The sequence below is a fragment of the Cygnus olor genome, chromosome 4, assembly GCF_009769625.2.
Source record: "Cygnus olor isolate bCygOlo1 chromosome 4, bCygOlo1.pri.v2, whole genome shotgun sequence".
Classification (NCBI taxonomy): domain Eukaryota; kingdom Metazoa; phylum Chordata; class Aves; order Anseriformes; family Anatidae; genus Cygnus; species Cygnus olor.
Window position 1 is genome coordinate 19,571,858 of NC_049172.1, and position 24,041 is coordinate 19,595,898.

Here is a 24,041-nt window from a genome sequence, read left to right on the forward strand (position 1 = left end):
GTAGCTCCATCAGTATGATGTTGCACCCTACTTAATCCTGTCAATCGGTGAAGAGAAGGAAAGAAAATATGATGCTGCCTTTTGTCAAATTCCCCTGTGATAACCTGGGGCAAATCTGCATATCTTCCAGTCCATGGGGTAGCATCTAACTTGGCTCTGTGTAGCACTGTTTGCATGAACACGTTAAATGAGACATCTTTGGTACAGTACTGCACAGGATGGGAGTGGCACTTCTGGTGTTCTGGAACATGCGGCACAATACAGTTTTTCACAGTCAAGGATCATATCAAGGATCATAGTAAGCCAAACTAAATATGCAATGGGTTTCAGTACACGTAGTGTTATGAGATATGGGGTTGATAGTCACAGGTCCAGAACTGCAGTTGTTAAAAGAGGATACTGGTGTTGTAGCAGTAACTTGGAACTGTTTTGATTTATACTTGCAGGGTGCTGCTTCTTTTTCTTTTTTTTTTTCTTTCTTTTTTTTTTTGATCTGTCCTATTCTTTTGTGTGCCTATTTGCCCAACCCTTTCTTTATCTATTCACCTATCTTAACGCATTTTATGTTATTGCAGTTTGTGAATTAACTTAAAATTTAAACCTTGAGAGATAATGATCACATTATGCAAGACTTTGTTTAGGCCTCACATAAAATCATCAGGAGCAGAATATGTTATATTGGGGAAAAAAAAAAAAAAAAAAAAAGACAATGAGGAGAGGTTTAATAGCATAAAACTATATGAAAGGTTGGTGAGGGAAGTGAAGATGTGAACCAAGAATGAACCCACTTTCATTGCTTTATTGAAATATAAACCATCCACATAAGCTAAAATGATGAACACAGACATGAAAGGGGAAGGAAAAGGGAAGGGATTAATGTTTCTTGAGACAGAAAGAGATGTCTGAAAACTTTGCATACGACATATTTAGAATGGGAACAATAGGTAAAAGCACTGTATTGTATGAATTCCACCTTACATTAAACAGGAAAACACTGAGATCTGGGAAAGACAAGCCCAGCACAAAACATTTATCAGTTACAAACCCAATACTACTTTACATGGTGTTGCTGCTCCAAACAAATGTTTAAAGCCCTTTCTGCAGTTTCTGAAAGGCTAGTAACAGTATTAGCATCATCAAACAAATTATGTCTTTTCCTGCTAACTGGAAGATACAACATTATAACTGTATTAAAAAGCTGCTGTGAAACAATGATACAGAGTAATGTCTTAAAGCATTTGTTAGGACATTTTTTTCATCTCATGGTATTATGTGCTCGGGGCGCAGTTCTTGAAAGGAACAGACAGAAGATTGCATTCTGATGGCTGAAGATACCTACGAAAGTAACAGATAAAAATTTGCAAAGCCTTTTTCTTCAATATGTCACAATGCTTTTTAGTGGAAAAAGAGCAGCTTGCAAAAGAGATGCAGAAGAGGGTGAGTATAAATACAACCTACCCTCTTAAGGAGGGGAGCAGAGCTGCAGCAGTGAGTTCGAAAACTTAAAAATTATTTAAGAAAAGAACGAAGAAAACCATTTCCCTGTGTTCTGCCCTAGAGAAAGCAATGGATGAAAAAGAAAATATCTGTCATTTTACTCCTGAATAGCAATTAACCAGCTCTTAGACCCTACACCCATACTTACAGGTTAACCACACTTACAAGAAGTCCTGAACTTCTTGGGTTTTGCTAATTTCTTTTGTAGTCAATGCACAGACTTAGATTCTTGGATTGCTTCTCTTATTTAACTATATTTACACTAAATTATTAAAGAACTCAGTCTGTTTGGAAACAATGTACCTTATACATTTCTATCATTATATACTAATGGCTTGAAGCTACGACAGGGGCAGTTCAAGCTGGATATTAGGAAAAGGTTCTTCATGGAGGGAGTGATCGGACACTGAAACAGGCTCCGCAGGGAAGTGGTCACGGCACTGAGCCTGCCAGAGTTCAAGAAGTGTTCGGACAATACTCTCAGACACATGACCTGATATTTTTGTGTGGTCTTTTGGGGACACAGGACTCAATGATCCTTGTGGGTCCCTTCTAGCTAGGGAGACTCTATGATTCTATTTACTGTAAGAAATTTCACTAGTGTTCATTTTCTGAACATAAAGAAATATGCAAAGACTTTTTATATCTACATCTCTACATTTATATTTATATATACATGTATGTATATATATATATATATATACACACACCTATAGTAAAAGATATGCATGAGGCATTTCTGACAACCAAGTATCTACTGGAAGAGGAGGCGATACAACTAAATACAACAGAACAGGTCACTTACTTTACTGCTCATAACGAGGAATAGCATGGTTTGATTACAGCAGAGGAATAGTAGAACTACTGTGGAAAATAAAGGCTAAAGACTAAGCTGCCTATTTTGAAGAGGAACAAATATCATCAGTAAGTGACTGAGCATTCACCTAAGAATTTAGGTGAATGAATGAATGAATGAATGAATGTTCATGGAAGAATTTGACCCATACAGCTTCTCATATATGTCAGCATGGGAAACTGCTCCAACAGGATCTCTATGGCTTTTTATGCAACTCAGATGCTGAAGTACCTGAAACAGGATTCATATTTGCTTCTCCGGTTTTCTTACAGTTCTATGTTTTCTCACTTCTGATCTTCCCAGCCATTTATGCATATGCGGCAGCAGGATCCCATGCAGACATTTTGCAACTTGCTGAGACAGACACCATCTCTGCAGTGCTGCTGCCACACACTGATCCCTTGCGTACTCACTGCAGTTTGATCTAGATCACCATAGCAAATATGGAGGATCTAGAGCACTGGAAAGAGTGCAGGTGAAAAGAATCGAAGATGGACCAGGCCCAGAGGATACACAGAGTGTAAAAAATGTCCATTAAAAAAAAAAATAAAAAGTCCATAATGTAAAGCCAGACTGTCCCATACAGCTTAGAAATCTGAGCCTAATGAAAAACTAGGGAAATGGCATCTAAAATCAGCTAAAACTAGAAGAAAAAAAATAAAATAGGCAAACAAAAAACCCTCAGCCCACATTCTGTAAACCAGATCAGACCAAGATACTGTAAACTGTTCATTTTATATACTTGAGTTACAAAGCAAGGGTCAAATTATCTGTATGACATGCCTCCTGGAAATAAATTTTATTTCCCATGGCTGCAAAATGAAAACCTTGCCTTTAAGATATCCATGGAAAGGGTATGGGGGTGGATGGAAGTTATTTACTTTTTTTTTTTTCACCTCAGTGACATCTCTTCAGTAACAGGCAGGATTTTGCCCTTTGTTTTCAGTTTGTATAATATCATACTGTGCTTAAATAACCTAGAGGGTGAAATTCAACCTGATGCAGCTTCAGTTCCTTCAGGAAAATACAGCTATATTTTCCTTAACAAGCTAGTCTTCAGAGGTGTGATATAACATCTGAAATACAGCATTCTAAAGATCAGAGAGAAATGTCACCCATGGGGTACAGTGATGCTGAGAAATACAGAAGCCACAGCTCCTCACAGAGGAACAAAGTTTAAATAAAGATACAACAAACCCAACAATGCTGGGTCACACTACACTGAGAAAAGTCAAGCAAACATGAATGGGTCATGCTTTACTCACAGCCCTAAAAAACACATCCAGTAAACATCCTTCAAACAAAACAATAACTTTAGTGTACTTTTCTAAATATTGGCTGTTTATATCCTTTAGACAGAAGCATAAAACCAATTCAATTGAGGAGCACTAATTAGTCAAATTTCTAAAAGGATTATGACATTCTACTTGGGTCCTCAAATACAAGCTTATACAGCATTCCTAGGAAGTAAAAATGTGGAAATAGAATTAAGGAAATAAAAATAACAGAAGGCAAATTTAGGGACGTTTTATCTTAAAACTACTGTGTAAGCAGTAAATTACAAATAGATGTGATTTTCCACAGCAAAGGATGAATCCAATAAATGTATCATGGTTTTGCTTCTGTGTTATCCAACGATCGATCCTAGCAGCTGTGTCTGTATCCCTAATTCGTAGGTATGGATCTGTAGCTGGAAAACTGTTGACATAAGCAGTAAGTTCTTTGCAAGTCTGCTTGGTCAGTCTCCCTGGATTGTTGGCAGTAGTCACTAAAGTCACATGGTGTTTTTGTTATTGTCTTTCTGGATGACAGGAAATTTTAAAAACGGGAGGATAATGAATAAAAAATGTTCTTACATCTACTAACTATTTTGAATGTGAAAATCAGATATGTTTGAACTAATTTACATTACGAAGACTTTATATGTTACATGAATCTCAATTACACCTTTTTCACTGAGGAGAAATAATATATTGCCTAGTCTTTAGGAAATATTTAGGATTTAGGATTTATCTATAGATAGAAAGACTGCAGATATTACTATTTTTACAAGAAAATCATAACTAACATTTTTTTCTTCAGAAATCCGGTACTTTGCAGAATCATGTTCTGGAGATACTGTGAAGCCTGTGTTCAATGCTACCTTTCACCCTTAAAGATCTTCCTTCTAATTAAACATTATATTAACAAGAGAATGCAGACAGGTTTTCCCACTTTCAATTACACAAAGTTAGTAATTCAATGGCTATATGCACATTAATTTACCTAGAACTTAATGGAATTTGCCCACACAGTTTCAATTCATACTCACACTTGCAGAGCTATGCTGAAACTCCATTCACATTCCATATATTCTTGCCTAGTGAAAAAATAGTTGCACATGCATGTGATTGCCTTGCTGGATCCCTTTCAAAGCCTTCTTTAGGAATCTGAATACGCCCTTCTGTGGGAAAAACTGCAGAAACAAAAAAGGAATGAAAACTCTTTAAGACCGTCCTTCCTCCCAGAAGTTTCTCAGAACTTGATTGAGGGTTTCAGATACAAGGGATCCTAAAAGAGCAGGAAGGATCAAAGCCCCCAGCATCAAAACAGTTTGGTTTCACCTTTCACTGCACCTCCTACTTACAGCCATTGGTGTAGAAACAGTAAAGCAGGGAGAAAAAGGTGATGCAGCTCTGGGAAAGATGTTCAAATGGGAATTCCACTGTGAAGGGAGCCTGGCAGAAAGGTTATCTAAGTTGTACTATTTTTCTGCTTTGATCCCTGCCGGGAAAACATGCACCTTTCACTTTCTTAATGTCTGCCATCCCAGAGAAATTGCAGAGTATCCAGAGCTACAAAAGAATTGTGTGAGCTATACATACACACACACAAACACACTCAAACATACTGAGAGCATAGATCAGCAGACATTTTCAGTAATTCATTTGCTGTGAAACCATACTCTGCAACATCAATGAGTTACTGCTGTGTAACCAAAGGTAAAATTTCACTCATCACAGACAATTCATTTCTATTGTGTTACATATAAAAAACAGGATTATACAAAGCAGGATTTTGTTGAAGAGTAATTGAAAAAAAAGTGAATGTACATTATATATGAATAATAATGTAAATATCACAGACTGTAATGTAAAAGATATCTTTAAAATTTTAGTTTTGAACCACAGCATTTTAAATACAGTGAAAGAAGTTTAACTGTATTTGGTAGTTACATGAAAATTTTCATTAAAATAAAAAATGTGGATTTATTTTATGCTTCCTTTTATACCTAGATCAAAGAAACTTGTGATGTGCCTCATGATTCTAAATAAGATTATGCCTGTCCCCAAGGTTTTCACATATCGCAAAGGAATTGGCAATATACATCAATTGCTGTATAGGTGTAAAGTATGATAAATGGGTCTTGGTACACTGGACTTTATAAATTACAGCTGCTCATGTTTTACTGATTTCTAGGAGAGCATCTGTATTGACTTACAAATGATGTTCAGAGAAGCACATAGATGTTCTACCTGCTTATGAGCTGAATTACTGAAAAGCTTTTGGAAGATGAATGCTTCTCAGACCCTACATAGTGTAAATAAATAACTGAGAAATCAGATATAGCCTGTTTTAACCTCTTTCCTGATGCTTGAACTGTAGGTGTCCAAGTTTTCACATTTGTAAGGCATGACAAAAAAAAAAAAAAAAAAAAAGACAAACAAACTGTTCATACATTGTTATTAATCATTTACAGTAAAGTAACTATCCCATATTTGTATGAGCTAAATCTATCCAATGTGCAATTAATTAGATGTGAGGATCAAAGCTGCTCATTCCTTTTGATGTTTTTTTTTAATAATATATTTCTAAATGTTCTGTCTTTTTTTTTTATGCCAGCAAAGAATAATAAAATGGCATGAGACATGTGACCATAGATGTTCACACTGAGTTAATGCAACACATACAGATGTTGAAGCTAAATAAGAAATCTTGCACTGATTTATTCCTTATGAACTGTAAAGAAAATTATGGTAAAGAAGACCATTCAGAAAGGCATACATTTATTTCTATGGACCTTGTTCATGGGCTAGAATTGTCAAGGCCATGTAAAGGACATAGGTGCTCAGCATGAACATTAAATAAATAGCAATAGGATATTCAAGTAATCTTTGTTGTTTTTGTTGTTGTTGTTTTTCATAAAACCATAGAATATCGCAAGTTGGAAGGGACCCACAGGGATCATCGAGTCCAACTCCTGGGTCCCCAAAGGACCACACAAAAAATCAGACCATGTGTTTAAGAGCATTGTCCAAACACTCCTGGAACTCTGTCAGGCTCGGTGCCGTGACCACTTCCCTGAGGAGCCTGTTTCAGTGTCCAAGCACCCTCTCAGTGAAGAACCTTCTCCTGATATCCAGCTTGAACTGCCCCTGTCATAGCTTCAAGCCATTTCCTCAGGTTGTAGCTTTTGTCTTCTTTTTTTGTTTGTTTTCTTGTTTGTTTGTTTTGCCAGGGAACTTAAAACAGCACAGATTTATTGATATCCCATTTTTTTAATATCAAGAAAAGGGCACTTTGGTCCAAGTGGTTCTCATTATATGCTTGGAATATGATTATAGAAAATCTCTTCATGGCAGTTCTTGTTTTTTGGGTGCTTGGGAGGGCAGATGGTCCTGGAGGTATGTTTTTTAAAAACACATCTCTTTCTACCTCTGTTACCAAGCCAAGAGTATAAGAATCGTCACAAGGGGTGCATATAGCCCAGTATTCTGTGTTCTAAAAGTGGACAACAGAGGTGCCTAAGCAAGGATATTAATATAAGTTAACAGCCAAACAGCTGAGCCCAGAAGGTTTTGATCAGCAGCACAAAGTCCAGCCGGAGACAAATGTGTACTCCAGAGGCTGATACTGAGTCCAATGTTATTTAATATATTCATTAATAACCTGAACACTCCTCATGGGAGGAGAGACTGAGTGGGCTGGGACTTTTCAGCCCAGAGAAGGGAAGGCTAGGGGGGATCTTATCAATGTGTATTAATATTATATAGGAGGAAATGAAGATGAAGGAACTAGACTCTTCTCAGCGGTGGCCACTGACAGAACAAAAGTCGGTGGGCACACATTAAAACACATTAAATTCCCTCAGAATATTAGTACAGTGCAATAGCACAATGTGTGACATCTTAAATTATGGTCATATGCTTGAGTGAAACAAACAAACAAATAAATAAATAAATAAAATTAAAATTAAAAAACAAAACAAAACGAAACAAAAACTTGATTTGAACCTATTTATCAGTTCCAGTCTTACACAGTAGCTTTAAGAGTACATAGAGTCACCACAGTTTCCACTGTTCCCACTGTTTAGGTTCAGGTAGAACACCAGCAGTAATAGCTAAAGAGAGTATAGCAACATGGAGTTGGTTCTGATCCTGTGTCATATACATTTTTAATTATTGTTGTTCTGACTTTATTAACCTATTTTTGAAGCCTCAGTGTTTCACAGCTAATAATTTAAGATATGGCCCTTAGGTGCTTAAATATCAATACTCTGAGATTTTGGCGTCTAGGAATCAAAGTAATTTTAAAATAGGATTTGGGTATGTTAATAAAAGCTCTCCTTTGTGTTTCTCTTCCTCAGGTATGAAATGAATATACTAAAGCGTTCTAACCACAAATGGCTATTATAAAAAGAAACACATTGAACTTGTGAAGTAAACAATGTTTATATGACAATGTAAGATGGTAGTTACATGGACTCTTAGCACTGGATTTTGAGATAGATCAATTCTGTAATTCATATGACAGTTTCACACTAAAATGACTTAATTTATATTAGATGGATAGCTTTACTATACTTTTTACTTTTCTCCTGTAAAGTAAATAAATCTCAAATGCCAATAGTGCCCAATGGCATGCCACTGAAATGCATTTACTTTATCTAATTAGCCGATAAATTTAAAAGTTCAGTTCTTAAATTTTGCTCTGTACAGTCAGACACACGAAATGACCAAAATGTGAGCTTCTCTTAACCAGATAACTTTCTTATACCTACACGGTCTCTGAAAATATTCGAGTCTTGTAACATACTCAGTTAATGGTTCTACGTCCAGGTGGAGACTGGTGATGAGCGGTGTCCCTCAGGGGTCTGTCTTGGGACCAATGCTTTTCAATATCTTCATCAATGACATAGACAATGAGATTGAGTGCACCCTCAGCAAGTTTGCAGATGACATCAAGCTGAGTGTTGCGGTTTAAACCAAAGAAGGAAGAGATGCCATTCAAAGGAACCTGGACAGGCTGGAGGAGAGGGGAGCAAGTGAACTACATGAGGTTCAACAAGTCCAAGTTCAAGGTGCTGCACCTAGTTTGGGGCAATCCCAGGCAGATGTACAGACTGGGAGAAGAACTCATTGAGAGCAGCCCTGCAGAGAAAGAAGAACTTGGGTGTTCTGGTGGATGAAAGGCTTGACCTGAGCCAGCAGTGTGCGCTTGCAGCCCAGAAGTACAACTGTGTCCAGGGCTGCATTAAAAGAGGTGTGACCAGCAGGTCAAGGGAGGTGATTGTCCCCCTCTAATCTGCCCTCGTGAGGGGAGAGCAGTAGATGTGGTCTACCTTGACTCCAGCAAGGCTTTTGACACTGTCTCCCATAACATCCTCATAGACAAGCTCAGGAAGTGCAGTCTAGATGAGTGGATGGTGAGGTGGATTGGCAATTGGCTGGGTGGCAGAGCTCAGAGGGTTGTGGTCAGTGGTGCAGAATCTAGCTGGAGGCCTGTAGCTAACAGAGTCCCCCAGGGGTCAGTACTGGGTCCAGTGTTGCTCAACTTATTCATCAACAACCTGGACGATGGAACAGAGTGCACCCTCAGCAAGTTTGCTGATGACACAAATCTTGTAGGAGTGGCTGATACTTCAGAGGGCTGTGCTGCCGTTCAGAGGGACCTCAACAGGCTTGAGAGTTGGGCCAGGAGGAACTTCATGAAGTTCAACAAAGGCAAGTGCAGGGTCCTGCACCTAGGAAGGAATAAACCCAAGCACCAGTACAGGTTGAGGGCTGACCTGCTGGAGAGCAGCTCTGCAGAGAGGGACCGGGGAGTCCTGGTGGACAGCAGGCTGACCACAAGCCAGCAATGTGCCCTGGTGGCCAAGAAGGCCAATGGTATCCTGGGCCGCATTCGGAAGAGTGTTGCCAGCAGGTCAAGGGAGGTGATCCTCCCACTCTACTCAGCCCTGGTGAGGCCATACCTGGAGTATTGTGTCCAGTTCTGAGTTCTCCGGTACAAGAGGGAGATAGAACTAACTACTGGAGCAAGTTCAGAGGACTGGAGCACTTGTTGTATGAGGACAGTCTGAAAGAACTGCTCCTGTTCAGCGTGAAATAGAGAAGACTGAGGGGACACCTCATTAATGCATATAAATATCTGAGGAGAAGGTGTTGAGAGCATGGAGGCAGTCTCTTTTCAGCTGTGCCCAGCGACAGAATGAGAGGCAATGGGCACAAACTGAAGCACGGGAAGTTCTGGTTCAATATGAGAGGGCACTTCTTTACTGTGAGGGTGACAGAGCACTGGAACAGGTTGCCCAGAGAGGTCGTGGAGTCTCCTTCTCTGGAGATATACAAAACCTGCCTGGATGCCATTCTGCACAACATGCTGTAGGTGATCCTGCTTGGCCAGGGGGTTGGACTAGATGATCTTCAGAGGTCCTTTCCAACCTCAGACATTCTGTCCGTACTGTGTCCAGGTTTGGGGCCCCCAGCACAAGAAAGATGTGTACCTGTTAGAGCAAGTCCATAGGAGGCTACAAAGATGATCAGAGGGATGGAGCACCTCTCCTGTGAAGAAAGGCTGAGAGACCTGGGGATGTTCAGCCTGGAGAAGAGAAGGCTCCAGGGAGACCTCATTGTGACCTTTCAATGCTTAAAGGGGTCTTATAAAAAAGATGGAGAAGGACTCTTTACTTGGATAGATAATGATAGGACAAGGGGGAATGGTCTTAAACTAAAAGAGGACAGATTTAGACTAGAGATTAGGTGGAAATTTTTCACTGTAAGGGTAGTGAGACACTGCAACAGATTGCCCAGAGAAGCTGTAGATGTCCCCTCCCTGGAGGTGATCAAGGCCAGGCTGGATGGGGCCTTGGATAACCTGATCTAGTAAGTGACATCCCTGCCTATGGCAGGGGCATTGGAACTAGATGATCTTTAAGGTCCTTTCCAACCCAAGCCATTCTATGATTCTATGATTCAGAGTCCATCCCTGTGGATTCTAATGACAGCAATGAAAAGAGAGTTACTTTGCCATGGATCTAGAAAGAACACTATGAGAGAGAATGAAATAAACCAACTGGAACTGGGCATTTCAATTATTTTAAGGGTCTTGTAGTTCATATTTGTCACAGAAAAAAAAAAGACAAAATGGATAGAATATGTCAATCGAGATGTGATTAATAAAAAAAAAGTAACTTCTATTTATACAGAGAAAAATATTGACTCTGTTAGCAAAGAGAGGCACCCAGGCTGACCAATTAATCCTAACTTTTGTTTGTTTGTTTGTTTGGGGCTGGGGGGGGGGGAGTTGCGGTTAGGGGAATGGACATGACCACTGAGTGTAACAGAGGTGGCGATTTAACAAAAACATTCATGTTCTGAACTTGGTTGTAAAGTTTTTCTCATCAGCGCTGTGGTGTTTTCTTCCTCTTAGTTCATCTCTCATAAGTCATTTCTGCACCTTAATGGCAGACACATGGCAGAAATCATGGAGAGATCATTTTTAGCACTTTAGGATGTACAATCATTTTCAAATTGTATTTAGTGTTGTTATTTTTACAGACATTCCCATATTGCCATCTGGAAACAGACAACACAGCACAACACATTGAAAATGATTTCAAGGGACAGCCATCCCCTGACATTCTTCAAGCAAGTATCTTTAGGACATAAACTGTTCAATTATTAAAATGTCTAGCATTGTGGTTTATTTGAACACTCTCTGGCCCACAAGATCAGCCTCTCCTGTAAATGTTTTCAGAATATCTTGTCAAAATCCTTCTGAACTGACCTCAGAAGTCTCCAGTGTTTACAATACTCCTGACAAAAATTAGGTTACTGACAGTGATACTTAGTCCACTCCAGCTGACTAGCACCATCTCACTGTTTCTGACTTCTTCTCACATGGTATTAAGAAGCCAAAAACAAAATGTTTATTTAACAGCAGAATGAAATGCACACATAAATAAACTATGGACATCTCACTTAGAATAGACCATATTACACAGACTAGCTTGAAGAAATATTTCAAAAATTTAACCAAAGGGAAAAAAGTTAAAAAAATATCAGTAATTGGCTATGTTCCTTTTTGATTACTGCCTAATTCTCAACTGGAAATCTTAAAGGTAAATTCCTAACAAATAAATTATGGGAAAGTTTTCCTTGGATTTATGTGTTAGACATTTTTTCCTGAATTTGTTTTAATCAGATATTCAGTCTGTACTCTTATACAAAATGGTAAACATTTTTAGATCTTGAATTTTGCTTAGGATCCAATTCTGCAACAGTTGCTTACACTGAATTTTGCTTATGGAAGCAGTTTTGTTCAGTGGTGGTTACAGAATTTGTCCTTAAGTTTAACCAGGTATCTTTTAAAATAAATTATTTAAAATAAGTATTGCTTGTAGTAATCTGTGAACAGTTTGAGAAACTTAAGTCCTTGATCCACAAGGCTTACACAGAGGCATGACAGTACAGGCTTCACTATATTGCTATTAGCCAGTTAATATCTGCTTTTCAGCTAAAATGTTAGTCTTATGACAAAGTTTTTAGAAGTATCCATTTTTATTCTGAAATTTTAAATGGGTACCATGTCTTTTCTGCATCCTAACACATATCTACACAGAACTAGATAAACCACAAATTTCATATAGCCAGCAATGAGCTATCAGAAGGTAACTGTGTTCAGTCTCCACTGAAATGGGTCAGCTTCAAGCCAGTGACCTGGCAGTGAAAAATCCATTCTCGCTCCCCTGAGCATTCATCATCTCAGATAGCCTTTTTACTTTGCAATTATTTATTTTCACTAAACTCAGAAGTACCCTATGATGCTTGGTAAGATACAGGCAATTTAACTTTTATATTTGATATTTCATCAAAATGCAGAAAACTCTTTCATGGTCAGAGCTTTTACTCTTCTGTGCAATTAGAACACAACAGCAGAAAATACAGGAGAAGAAATATAGTCCTCTGTGTGTGAAGATATGCTGGAAAAACACTTTAATCAGAACTAAAGGCAGCAGTCAAAGTTGCCAAGTATATACACACATTTTACAAAAGGGCAAAATCTTCATAGCACATTTTACAAATACTTTGCAGTTAACATAATGCAATCAAAAAGTGCTCTTACAGCCACAGTAATTTAATTATGGAGAATCTTATTTCAATGAGCCTACCTGATAGAAAACACACATTTTCATCAGAAAGGCCAGGAAAATTATATCAAAATCATTGTAATGGGTATTTTCATTTACGCAGTAAGATACTTTCACAGTCCATGTCATCACATAGCCTAAGCACTTAGTTTAATAATATCTTTGACTGTTTAAATTCAATGAAATGGGAAGACTTGTATACAGCAATATATAAAGTTTATAAAATGTAGTTTCTGCTTCCCCTGCCTCCCTGGCCCAGTAATGAAATAAGGAGATAACAGGAATATTTCAAGTACTTGAGGTAAAAATTTATCTCCTGCCATCTCAAACATAGTTACTTATTGAATATACTAACTTATTCTATTTCTGGGAAAGTAGTTGAGTCTTTTCCAGTGTTCATTTTCCTTTCATTTTGTAAAAAATTATGAAAGCATTATAGCAGTGACTTCATGAGATACAAACACTTAGCTGATTTTGATTCCTTGACATACCTTGGGATTCCCTGACAGGGAAGTATGGGTGATAAATTCTAGCATTTATTTTATCTGACTTTCTTTGGATCATAAATTAAAAATGTTTCTATCTCAATACATCCTTTCCTTAAAATTGTTTCATTTAAATAGTGTCTTAATATCAGATATCAAAAGGGATTTTCATTATAGCAAAGAAACAGTTATAAAAATGGATTTGCTGCATTTATTGGAAGAAAGTTTCGAAACCAAGACCTTTTGAAACAGAAAGGTCTCCTATTTATATTGAGGAAACACTAGATAAGACATTCTGCTGATCTTGGGTAGATTTTCAGTAAAAGTTCAAATGAAAGCTCAGTGGAATGCCCCATTCCCAAACACTTAAGGTAGTAACAGTAATAGGGGAGAAAACTGAGCAGAGAGGAAAGTCAATAATTTGAGAGCAGAGAAGGAGTTATCATCAAAGCCAGCTTTCTATCATGTACTCACGAGCTTTCTATCATGTACTCAGATCATGATTTCTATTACCATCATGGGATGGTAAGCGCACAGAAAAGTTAAGACAGATAGCATTAATTGAAATATTTTTAAAATCAGGATAAAAAATGAGGAGGAGGGAGACAATACAAATAAAATGCCAACCAAAGAAAGGTGGGATCAGGTATATTTTTTCTTCAAAATTCTTTCATTTGATAAATTGCCTTGGAAATGCCAAACGTAAAATTTAAAACAACATTTCCCCTCATACTTCTGTCTCACTAGACTGCTCTCAAAGTAACTGAAATATATTTTCCTGTGGGTATTAATTAATAAGTTTGTGTACGACAAAATCCATGTTGAAGTATTCTTTAATCCAGTTTTTGGGCAGCACCATGATTTATTCAGAATATTGGAAAGGGCTTGGTAGGGTTTTTGACTCAACAGCCTTGAACAATGTATCTAAAATTCTATTCATAGGTCTGAAAAATTCCATCTGTGTGAGACATATATAGCTGAATATGTCACCATAAGCATTTATTACTGTCCACATCATGCTATGAAGGTACATCTAGACCTAGTTATATTGACCTATCAAAAAATATATATATGTTCATGCATAAAACATGCAAAAATTGCCTGGTACAATGATAAGTTTGAAATACTCTACTGAATGTCACCTCTGTAGCTCTCACAGTACTTCCGAAAGTGAAAAAATTCTTTCTTTTTCATGCACCATCTATCAAACTCTACCCAGTCCACCTCACCATCTGCCTTCTCTTTCTTCTTTCTGCTCTCCATGTAAGATCTTACTGATGTGTGTCATTCTATTTAGTATGAACTAAAACAAGAGTAAGTTTTTTTCTGAAGTTAAAGAAACTGGTTGAGAAGTTGAGCGTAGGTGGTGTACAAGTTTTATTACATGGCCTGTTTCTGAGATACTAGCTTTATAAAGATTGCCAATATAAAATAATAAAACAGTATAATTTTATTTTAAGAGCAATTCATGCCTGAAGGCATGCTCTGTAACTTGCTCTAGGTAAACAAAAGATGATGTTGCAATTACGAACAGAAAAGGACATGATATATGTCTTGAGACTGACAATTTTATATAGGCTGATGACGTGAAAATGGGATATATTGATATTGATTCTTATGTAGATCCTATTTTGATATATGCTTTTATTTTACAGGCATTGACCTTTATGTGATCCCATTTATATGAATGTGTTGAATTCTTCAGTGCATTCAGAGTGTTACAATATTGGTCTGAATGAACACTTCCACAGTATTCATTATCTGGATAATTTACATAGAAATAACCCTATCTGATGTGCCATAACAGTACTAAAGATGGTATAGTGTAGTAAAGATAGTACAGAGAGATTAAAGCTTAAGTATAAGACATTGCTTTGTTATGGAGGATAGTGCGTTAGATTGATCTTAGATGCTCTGTGAGGCTTCTAATGATTTAGTTATGTAAAATGCAGAGCTCTGAAAAAAAAAAAAGGGGGGGGGTAAAGAAGGCATCAAACCATGTTATCTACATTTATAACAAAACAGAAGCAGAAGTTTTCTAAGTGCTGAAAAAGTAAGAGAAAAAAACAGGTTGTCAAATCCTATTCAGTAATACAGAACACATGGAAAAAGGAGAACAAATAGGTACGTCTTACTCTGAACATATATATTAACCTTTTCATTTTGAAGTTTAGATTTTGATAACACAATTCCTTTGTGTATACCAGAAAAGAAATGCTGCAGTTCTGTGAGGAGTATAGTGAAGGAAACCCAGATCGGGTGAGTTTCAAGTGGGTAGGCCAAAAACTTTCTTATGCCAACCTTCCAAAAAGAATAGTAAATTACTTTCAAGTACAGGAAACGTAAATTTTATTAACATTTAAAGTAGAAGAGTTGACATGGTAAACAGAGAAATAAATAAATAAGTAAAAAGGGTTCATGATTCTTTCCCTGCCCACTGTGCCCTTGCAGAAGGGATCCTAGTTTCCCATTCAGGGTTTATTTCAACCAATTGAGTAACATTTTGAGTAGCAAAGAGCTGCCCTCTGGTACTTTCCAATACCCCTGGCAGCCAGCTCAGTATCTGCTGTCTGTTCCTTCCAGCAAACTCTCCTTAAAGAACCAACTCTTGTTTCTTTGCTATGACATTGTGCCTGGCCTAGACAGCTAATAGGAAAACAGATGTCATGCTGAGAACCTTCTGTTGGTTAATCGTGTATTCCAGCACTTGTATGATCCAGTAGTCATTCACCAAACTCAGATTCCTTTCACTGACTGAAGTTGGATTTTGATTAATAATACAGAGAACGCCACGTAAGCAAATGAAGTAAGGGCCTTTGTACATACGTATTTCTGAATCAGGCAACCCAGTTTAAAATAGGTAAGATGCCACATGGGATGGAAATGTCTAGTCATCAGAGTCTTTCCTTCCACTCTTCCACAGAAAGAAATAATATACCCAAATATATTGGACTCCAGAAGGTTGATCCATGTACAAAACACATACTTGGAAATGAATCCTAACACTAGTAAAATGGGATCAAACCATCAATAAAGACCAGGAATCTTCATTGTGATTAAATCCAAGGGCTCAGAGCCTACAGTAAAACAAAACATAAATATTCACACACACACAGGAGAATAAACCTCTGCAGCATACAGGTGTTCACCAGGTTCTCAATTCTTTATTTTTGAAAACCCTAATCTTAGACATTAGTCTACACTAATTGTAGCAGAAGGATCAGGCACAGTATTTCATCCTACAGAATAAAACAATGGACCTTAGTGAAAGCAGTTTCCTTTTAACCATCCGCTTTTCAAAATCCTGAAGTCATCTAAGTTTTTAACTATTTTGATTTGCAAATCCTAAACCAACGCATAACCAAAGATTAATTAAAGCTAGAGGAGAAAGCCACACCTCTAAAGAAACATGAGGCTTACAATACTGTAGACACCAGCTCAATCAAAATCTCTTTGAGACCTACAGTACACTGAAGTCAATTAAGTTTCAGAGTTATATGCTATATATATATATTAATGCAAAGGATTTATAAGCTGTGACTCTAAAACCAGTGTTTCTAAAAGGACAAGTGACCACAATAAAAGGGGAATAATGACTTAGTCCCTGTAGAGACCTATGCTTTTCCTTCTTCTTTATGACTTGAAGAATTTTTAAGTCAGAGTATTGAAGTCCAGCATTAATCATTCTAGACTAAATTAAAATTGAGCTACCAATCCACAAACACTAAGCAAGTTCATGGCTTATGCAGCAATCAGCTTTATTCCTCACATTTATTAGTACCACAGGCACTGAGGCTCTCTGTTTTTCTCTATGTTTCTTCAAATCCTAATTCTAGTTTTAGGACCAGTTTTAGAACCAAAAGGACCAGTATTGCACTATAAAACAGAACATTGTATTTTGACATGTGCTGCTTTCAGCTGGGATAGAGTTTATTTTCTTCCTAGTAGCTGGTATGTTGCTGTGTTATGGATTTAGGATAAGAATAATGCTGGTAACACACCAATGTTTTAGTTGTTGCAGAGTGGTGCTTGCACAGATCCAAGGACTTTCCTGCTCCTCGTGCTGCCCTGCCAGCGAGGAAGCTGGTGGTGCACCAGGAGCTGGGAAGGGACACAGCCAGGACAGCTGGCCCAGACTGGCCAAAGGAATGTCCCACACCACGTGGCTTCATGCTCACAATAAAACTGGTGGAGTTGACCGGGGGACTGCCGCTGCTTGAGGTCTGCTTGGGCATCAGTGGCTGGTGGTAAGAAATTGCATCACACATAATTTGTTTTGTTTATTCTTTTTGTTGTTATTTTTTTCCCCTTTCTTATTGAACTGTCCTTATCTCAACCCAAGAGTTCTTGCACTTTTCAATTTTCTCCCCCTTCCCACTGCGGGGGCTGGGGAGTGCGCAAATAGCTGTGTGGTGCTTAGCTGTCTGCCAGGTTAAACCACAACAAACATCAGCTCTTCTTTTACTTCAGTCAGCCCTATGTAATACTGAAGCTCTTAACATTTTAATTTTCTGAACTTCCCCCAGCTCTGGAACAGAACATGGAAGACTAATTCTGACTGCTCAAAACCGAGAAAGCTATGTTCCCTATTTATAACCATCTTTTAGCACTATGATATACTAACATCAACTAGACTCCAACATTTTGAGTTTTGAAATCCTTAAGCTTCAACTTGCTCAATTTATAGCTCAGGAAGGCCCAGCTCAAGAAAACAGGAGGTTTAAGACCCAGTGGAGAGCAGATTTTTTGTCCTGCAGAGAGAGACTCCCCATTGCTCTTATTTCTTTGATCACTATGAAAATTCAGCTCAGCTGGGCTCTAACATCTTTCATTTTCCCCAGACCAGCCTTCCTCCTATGCTTTTCCCTCCTAAAAAGTATGGATATGTCGCATGGGCACTTGACCCTTTTTTCTACTAGGCTCACTCCTAGTCTTGACTAGATTTGAAGTATCAGTGTCTAAAATATAGAAACGTACAGTGCTTTAGCTGAGCTTGAAGCCACCTAAATACCGTGCAACTTTGGGAACACTGAAGATAAATGGGATGCTGCAATTTGGTTTTGCATACACTAGCACAAACCATTATCCTAATATCTGTCCAGACCTCGAATAAAAATACCAGGGCTGTTCATAACTCTGTAGCTTGTTTCATTCCAGTTTACCAGTAAGGCACAGAGAAGGATAAATGCCATGAAAGCAGACTTCACTTATGTGGTGGTTTTTGGTTAAACCAATCTATTTGGCTAGTTCTTAGCCTAAGACAGGTTGGTGAAGAAAAGTGCAATGTGGAAATGTGTCTCGTTTCTGAAGTGAAGCAAAAATGCTTCTCAAAAGATGAGATACATAGAGGCAATCTGTAGGATTAAAAATTTGTAAATATGAAGCTGCCTAGCCTGCTTTTGTTTAGATGGCATATTTCTCATTCCTGCTATTTTTAATAACAACAACAACAATAATAATAATAATAATAAAATAAATTCCTTTATAGATCAGATTGTTTGAAGGCTCAAAAAATAACTGTTCAAATATTTGGGTGCCCTGCCCAGAGTCCTCACCAAAGAACTAGTTGTACCTAGAAACTGTAAATAATCTTTTAAGTGTTCTTTCCATTTTTTTTCCTTTCTGGAATTGCTCCAGGCTTTCTTTACTACTGCATATGTGTGTATTTAATGGATATCCACAAATAGCTGTAGCTCACAGGTCTAATGATTGAGTTGCCCCAGTAAACTGCTCCTTAGGTTCACAGGGCATACGACAGATTGTCAAGTAGCTGAGATTGTTTAGCATTTCATTATACTGACACTGATATATGACTATTATTTTGACACTGCTGCTTTGAAAGTCTTGAAAAGCACAATGAAAGGGTACCTAATCAAATAGCCAATGTTATTTTACACTGTGAGAACTCTCTAGGGTAACAGAAAGTCAATAAAAATAATTAAACTATGAAAAGGTGAATATTCTTGCTCAAATTTTGCCAGGTACAGAAGTGCAATCAAAAGCAATCCTAAAGATTTTCAGGAAGTTTGAAAAGGTTTAGGTAGAAAAAGCACAGCATTGTCTCAGTTGTGTACCTTATACAAACTGCCCTTTTTTTCCCCTTTAAAAAAGGGGAGGAAAAGTGGACCAGTCTGGTTCAACTCAAGTTTGCAGAGAGTAGGAGAAAGAACAGCCAGAAAGAACAGGCTGAATTGGTTTTTATTCCCCAGGTCTGCATTTACAAGAAAAAAAAAAAAAAAGTATATATCTATATATAGGATGGTAAAGGAATATACATCCTTTGCTGTAGCACAATGAAAGGATGATTACAAAGTTTTTTTTTTTTTCCTTTTTATTTTTTTTTTCCCAAATACTGCAACTAATTGAGATGCTTGGAAGTTCTTCCCAAATTGCTGTTATAAAAGATTGGGGCTAGATGAGGAAAAGAATGGCTGGAGCAGAGCTTCTACTAATCAGCCTTCTTCCCTCCGTGTAAATGAAATTTAGATAGGGTACGGGTTTTATGCCAGCTTCTTGTACAGTAGAGAATTTTATTTTTACTGTAAAACCAATGTCAGATAGGTTCATATTTAACTGACTAAGAACTTGCTTGAAACTGCGCCTGACCCCATTACTAAGAAGATGTATTTGCCCTCTGCCACAGAGGCTCAATGTTTATTGGCCCTTGATTGCCCCTGAGTCACAGGCTGCTATTGTGTTCAGAAGCGGTTTGATTTGTTGGTTGCTTTTTTTTTTTTTTTTTTTTTTTAAGCTGCACTTGGTGTAGCAATTGCAACTGTTTCTCCCCCATAGAGACGGAGCCGTAATTATCCTTGCCTTTGCCATCAATTTGAGCCGGTACAATTCAAAGTACTGATATCAATCTTTAATGCTTTATGTAGCTTAAAGTCCCTACACATTGAGATTAACTTCTCTTCTCCAAAATGAGAGCTGGGAGATCAGTCCAAAGTACTCGAGATAGCATTCCCCGTGTTCATATGTGGGGCTGGAGGACACTCGACTTCAGTATTTACTTCCTAATTATTGACTTGCCCAGTTCATATATCAGCTCCTGTTTGTTAAATATATAGCAAACAAGAGTTGAGATCTACAATGCTAGGCTTTGAGGTGGATTAGTGAGAGTGTTAGTGCTACAATGTCTTACACGGAGGGGATAATTAAGAGGGAATGTAATTTCTGATTTTCTTATTCTTTTATGACAAAGGTTCTCTAACACAACTGTTCACTGGCAGTCTGATACCAGATTTCTATTCTAGTTCTTGGGAACTAAGTCTGAATTTGAAGTATCTATATGTCTCTTAAAAGAAAACTATCTAATCCAAAGAACTGTATGTATTTATTTTCCATTTACAAAATGAGCCAAAAATTGCTTCATCTTAGACAGTATCATAAGAACAAGGGTATGTTAATAGATCATAGCGAACGCCAAGTCTAGAACATATTTTGCCACAATGGTTGTAAGACTGGAAGCTTTTTACAGCAGCGTATGGAGCCCTAGGCACTGAAGTGTGATTTCAAGTATTCTCTTTCATAACAGCTCTATAGATTAGCACAATGCATACCTATCCACAGAATATATTAATTTATTTAGCACATTATATAAAAAAAATACTATGGGAAGATTCATCCTTAAAAGCATAACAATGATTGTACTATCTTTATTAACACTATTTCTGAGGAAAAAAAAAAAAAAAAAAGAGAGAGAGAGAGCAGAGAAAACAGGAAAATAAAATGGAATATCGAGCAACTATGTTATCAGAATGGCTTTGTCAATATTATTCATGACATTAGAAACCTGTTTCAGAAGTTAAAATTATATATATCAAGAAGACTTATGTATGCACTTGCTTGGACATCTTGTCTCCAATGGTTATCTGAAGTGCTAAGCCACTGCCCACTTATAGAGAATGACAGCATATCCTTTTATTCTTCATCTAAAGTACTTATTGTCAGCATAGCATGAATATACTAGAAAATCCAAATCAAAAGCCCCTATATTTTGTCTAACTTTACCAGATACTTTTGAAAGATGCTTCTGCCCCACTTATAGGAGGTTAGTTTAATTAACCACTAAACTTCATTACTCAACTCAGAAATCAGCTATAACATGGCTATGAATCTGAACAATAGCTAATTTTATTCTCTGAAAATATGAAGTATTTGCAACTTTACTGAGTAGTTGTTTCTAGCCCTCAACTATGAAGTCTTTAAAATGTTCCCTTTTCTAGCTCATTTCAGGAATGCTATTCTCAGTGCAGTTTACTTTATGAAGATCCCTTTGAAGGAGTCCTCACAGAAGGAAAGATCATTTGGCCCAGTAGCACTTGGATAAGGACTTAGTATAATTCCATTTAGGGTCTTCAGAAAGTACCTCTGAGATGCTCACTAAATCAATCAGCTGTGTCTGTTGTGGAAATCTACAAGGCCAGAGAATTTTGACATTAAACTTTCCAGACAAGTTCATTCAAAGTGATCGTTCCCAGGGTGAATTGGCTTGCATGCACTATTTGGAAATGTACTTAGTATTTACGCACTGCAGTATGTATCTGCTCTTCCTAATACAGAATGTACTGCATGCTCATTTGGCTGGTAGATTTCACTGGTGTATCTTATAGGAAACAATGACCCAATGTCTTCAGAAGAGTTTTGGAGGAAGGTCCAAACTTGTAGGTCCTTAGGGATAAATGGTGTCACAAAATAAAATTTTACTTTCTGAGAATCTCAGAGTGCTTTACAAATTTAATGTTTCTTTCTCGCTCTCAGGTGAGCTGCTTTTAAAGCCATTTCTGTAATTTTTCCAAAATTCGATAATCCCCACCATTCAGTACTGACTCACCCCCTGCTTCCAGCTGATCACTACCACTTCACAGTGCCACCTCTCCAGGTCTGTATCAAGAGTGACTGATCAGCGGTCATTCAAAATGAGGGGGCACCACAGTGTAAATATGATAAACATGGCTTGCTTGGTTGTGCTTTACTATTTCTGAGAAGGAACTGCCATTTTTTTATTTTTTATTTTTTCAAGGTGGGATGCAAACAGGAACCCCTTTGTTGTTTCTTAAAAAATACAGCTCACCTGAGGAAAAGGGAAAAAGAAAAGGGGGGGGGAGAGAAGATAAGGAGAAGGGTAGAATAAAAGGGGAGGAAGAAAGGAGGGGGAAGAAAAGGGGGAGAGAAGAGGGAGAGGAGAGGGAGAGGGAGAGGGAGAGGGAGAGGGAGAGGGAGAGGGAGAGGGAGAGGGAGAGGGAGAGGGAGAGGGAGAGGAGAGGAGAGAACTCCAGCCCTGGCGTGGCTGGGGGAGAGGGGGCGATCCCCGTGCTCGGCCCACCGGCAGGCAGCCGTCCCTTCCAGCGGCAGTGTCCCGCCGAGGACCCGCTGTGCAGCAGGGGTCGCGCTGTCCGGCCGGCGCTGCGACGGCGGCGGGGTCGCCCCCGTGGCAGGGTCCTGCGGTGGCACGGTGACGGCTGAGGGGGCCGCCTCGCCCCGCCTCACCTTTGGGCGGCCGTGGCCCAGGTGCGCGGCAGCGGCCCCGCGCGGAGCCGTGTCGGAGCGGCCGAGGGGAGCCCGGCGGGGTGCGCGCCGCCGCCGCCGCAGCGGTGAGGGGAAGGAGGGGGTGGCGCCGCCGGCAGCGGGGTCCGGGGGGCGGACGGAGCACGAGAGAAGGGGGAGAGGGAGGGAGGGAGGCGGGGGAAGGAGGGAGGGGGGGAAGGAGGGAACCAGCCATCCGTCGCAGCTTCCCCACTCACTCTCTCCGCCGCTGCAACTCCGCAACTCTCCCGTTCTTTGCCTGGACATGTCTTGAGAAAGTTGGATCTCTCCTTTTCGCCTTCCTTTCCTCCTTTTTTTTTTCCTTCTCCTTTTTATTTTTTTCCCTTTTCCTTTTATTGTTTTTCCCTCCCTCCCCATCTCTTCTCCCCGTTCCCACCGCCGTTCGAGTAGCAGGCAGCCGATGGGGGGGAGCCGACATGCCGCGCTGTGGCGATGGGGACGGGCGCCGCGCTCGCTGAGCGCCGGGGCCGCGGCCGGCTGCCCGCTGTAGAGGTGCGCGGCCGCCGGGGCTGCTCTCGTTCCTTCGCCGAAGGCCAGGAAAAAATAAGAAAGAAAAAGAGGAAAAAAAGAAAAAAAAAAGGAGGGGAGGGAAAAGGAAGCGCGCGGAGATGAACTGAGCTGGAGCGGACTTTGAGAGGGGAGCGCCGAGTCCAGCTGGCCTGGTGAGTTCTTTGTTTGAGGAGTTTATTCGCAGCGGGTCGCCTGCAGAGGTGCTTCACGTGGGGCTCGCTGCGCTGCTCAGCGACAGCGCTCGGGGGGCTTGCGCTTCAGCACCCGGCTGCTGCAGTTTAAAACTGTCGTGTGCGTATATCCCTCTATATATGCACCCACGTATATACGGGCATATAAATATATATATATATATATATATATAGGCACGCCGACTTGACCTAGACGCACCCGAGGCGCCACCGCCGCGTTCCCGGACCGACCCGGGATCCAGGCTGGGCTCCGTGCCGGGCTGGCGGCTGGCGGCCGGCGGCGTGCCCGGCCTCCGGTGCGCTGTGGCGCGGCGCCCCCTGGCCGGCCGCTGCGGAACTGCGGCGCCGCCGGGGGCTGCGAGGGGGCTCCGGGGGGCTGCCCCGGGAGGGTGCGAGGGCGGCTGAGGGGAGAGGAGCGGCGCTCCCCGAGGGAAGGGGCCACTCCCCAAGGGAAGGGACGGCTCCGGGAAGGGGCCGCTCTCTGAAGGCGCCGCTCTCTTCTGATCTCCAGCCCCGGTGCGCGTAGGGCTTCGCTGAGGGAG

At 39.6% G+C, this 24,041-nt stretch overlaps 1 protein-coding gene and 1 long non-coding RNA gene across 10 annotated transcripts in view; one reads left to right on the top strand and one right to left on the bottom strand.

Annotated features, from left to right (window-relative positions):
- Positions 1-779: 779 nt before the first annotated feature.
- LOC121070240 lies at positions 780-23,135 on the bottom strand. Its single transcript, XR_005819957.1, has 3 exons — positions 22,996-23,135; positions 4,665-4,808; positions 780-1,335 (listed from the first exon to the last, which is right to left on the bottom strand). It is a non-coding gene; the product is annotated as an uncharacterized LOC121070240 (long non-coding RNA).
- A 190-nt stretch (positions 23,136-23,325) lies between these two features.
- The window catches only part of FAT1 (FAT atypical cadherin 1), a 108,387-nt gene continuing 107,671 nt past the window's right edge, over positions 23,326-24,041 (top strand). For all 9 annotated transcript variants that reach the window (XR_005819956.1, XM_040557096.1, XM_040557098.1 and 6 more), the window contains exon 1: positions 23,326-23,460. The gene's annotated coding sequence lies outside the window, so the exon portion shown is untranslated. The remainder of the gene's footprint in view (positions 23,461-24,041) is intronic.